Source organism: Chiloscyllium punctatum, unplaced genomic scaffold, assembly GCF_047496795.1.
Source record: "Chiloscyllium punctatum isolate Juve2018m unplaced genomic scaffold, sChiPun1.3 scaffold_1228, whole genome shotgun sequence".
NCBI lineage: Eukaryota > Metazoa > Chordata > Chondrichthyes > Orectolobiformes > Hemiscylliidae > Chiloscyllium > Chiloscyllium punctatum.
This window is the reverse complement of record NW_027310962.1, coordinates 32,501-35,000: the sequence shown is the minus strand read 5'-3', so window position 1 is coordinate 35,000 and position 2,500 is coordinate 32,501. Positions and strand designations below refer to the sequence as shown.

Sequence of the window (2,500 nt, the reverse complement as noted above, 5' to 3'; positions counted from 1 at the left end):
AGCAGGGGAGACAGGATCAGACGCCCCGCCGGCCACTTAAGGCCGAGGACGAACCACGAGACGGGCGGCTGCAGCAGCGGGCGGCCTGCAGCTCCCAGCACTCTCAATCGATCAACCATCGAGTCGGGTCAGCGTGTCAAACCGGCGAGCTCCACGGTCAGGCCGGCGGCGCACCAGCACCGGACCTCCGCGGCTCCCTTCACTCTTTCCACTGCCAGCCAACCGAGAGACGGACCCAATGCGGACGTGCAGAGCTTAGGCAGACCCCCCACTGGAGGCTCAACACTTCGTGGCAGCTCCGTGTCCCAGAGACCAGGAGGGTTGGCACACACACACAGTGTGAACCACCGACAGCCATTCTGGGACCGGTGACAGCCGTGCTGGCCCCACTGCCACGACACAGACGGACGCCAGGCCGCGCTCCCCGGCGGGGGGATGGCGTCGAGCCTGACGAACGGAATGTGCAGGGTGGGGGGGAAAGGCCAAGCGCTCCGACGCCGGAGGGCTCCGGAGTCTGAACTTAGGGGGACAAAGAGGACGGGTCCTCTGCGACACCCCAGCCGCGCTCTCGCCAGCCAAGGCGAGTGCGATTGATTGCCAAACGACCCTCAGACAGGCGTGGCCCCGGGAAGAACCCGGGGCCGCAAAGTGCGTTCAAAGTGTCGATGATCAATGTGTCCTGCAATTCACATTAATTCTCGCAGCTAGCTGCGTTCGTCATCGACGCACGAGCCGAGTGATCCACCGTCAAGAGTTGTCTGAGTTTGTTTTAGGTCTCTCCCTCGCCAGAGGAAAGCGACCCGGACCGCACATACGCTCCCCACCTTGAGCTACAGCCACCTGCACGCCGGCGTGCGGGCGGAGCAGGGTGGCGTGAAGCGATGGGGAGCACCATCCTGGTGCGGCCCGCAGAAACATACGTCTATTGGGGGGAGGAGGACAGGGCGCCCAAGAGGCGATGCGTGCCCCAACGCACCGCAGCGACGGAGGCAGGATCACCGCCACCATGTCGCCCGCCTAGTATCACGAGGCGTGCAGCAGCTTTGCCCTAGGAAAAGCAGAGGCGGGAACGGGCACCGGCCATCGGTTCGGCAGCGTCACTGACGCGTGCACGTGGCGGCGTGTCGGCGAGCGGACTTCCTGCGAGGAGGCGGGGGCGGCACTCGCCCGAGCAGACGCCCGCCCGGCCCAGCCACCGCCGAGGTGGACTGGGAGTCGCGGCAACGGCTCGTCATACTCGTTCCCACACTCACAGCGCAGCTTGCCCGCAAGCCACCGACCACCGATCGACGCCAGGCGCCCCGACCGAGAGCGGGATCGCTCGTTCGCCCTGCTGGCAGTTCGCTGGGGATCACTACTGCACGGAGCTCGGAGACCGACGGGCGGCAACTCGAGAGTCTTTAAACCACCACCCCCATCCCGCAAGTGCAAAGAGGCTGTATACGCACAGACGGGTGAGGGGAATAGGTACCCCGTCGGGTTTGAAGGGAGCGTGACTAGATAGCAACGATGTAAACCCAGCCGATTTGGGAGCGAAAGACCGGCGCCTGCATCACCGGCTTCGTTTCCCGTGGCTGGAGAGTACACCGAAACCCTCCGTCTGTCGCGAGCTCCCGACGACGCGGTGCCGCCAAGCAGCAGGGCCGGACCTGGTGTGGCTCCCCTCGTCGATCACAGACCGGTCGGCACTACTGACGAGACGGTGGAACGGGCTTCGCCCCTTGTGACGAAGGGTGATGCGAACCCGCCCGCCCGCGTGCGTTCGGGGTGGACTCGGCAAACGGAGATTTGAAATCGGAAAGTGTCCTCCTGCCCCGCGCAGGTAGGCGCCCAACAGTTGTGGGGGGTTTGGCGGTGACCACGGCTGCAGGGCCTGCTACCCCGACGAGCTCTCCTGCTGGCCCCGAAACCACCCTCGCGAGACAAGTTGAAACGGAAACGGGCGTACCCCCAAGCCGACGATCCTTTCTTATTTGTTACTTTTTTTTTCACTTGCTCGAGTTGTGGGGATTTGGCGGTGACCACGGCTGCAGGGCCTGCTACCCCGACGAGCTCTCCTGCTGGCCCCGAAACCACCCTCGCGAGACAAGTTGAAACGGAAACGGGCGTACCCCCAAGCCGACAGAGATCCTTTCTTATTTGTTACTTTTTTTTTTCACTTGCTCGAGTTGTGGGGGTTTGGCGGTGACCACGGCTGCAGGGCCTGCTACCCCGACGAGCTCTCCTGCTGGCCCCGAAACCACCCTCGCGAGACAAGTTGAAACGGAAACGGGCGTACCCCCAAGCCGACGATCCTTTCTTATTTGTTACTTTTTTTTTCACTTGCTCGAGTTGTGGGGGTTTGGCGGTGACCACGGCTGCAGGGCCTGCTACCCCGACGAGCTCTCCTGCTGGCCCCGAAACCACCCTCGCGAGACAAGTTGAAACGGAAACGGGCGTACCCCCAAGCCGACGATCCTTTCTTATTTGTTACTTTTTTTTTTCACTTGCTCGAGTTGTG

The 2,500-nt window shown here is 63.0% G+C and overlaps 1 non-coding gene across 1 annotated transcript; it reads right to left on the bottom strand.

The window, feature by feature from the left end:
* Positions 1 to 602: 602 nt before the first annotated feature.
* On the bottom strand, positions 603 to 756 carry LOC140474849 (5.8S ribosomal RNA). Its single transcript, XR_011959467.1, has one exon. It is a non-coding gene; the product is annotated as a 5.8S ribosomal RNA (ribosomal RNA).
* Between the last annotated feature and the right edge of the window lie 1,744 nt (positions 757 to 2,500).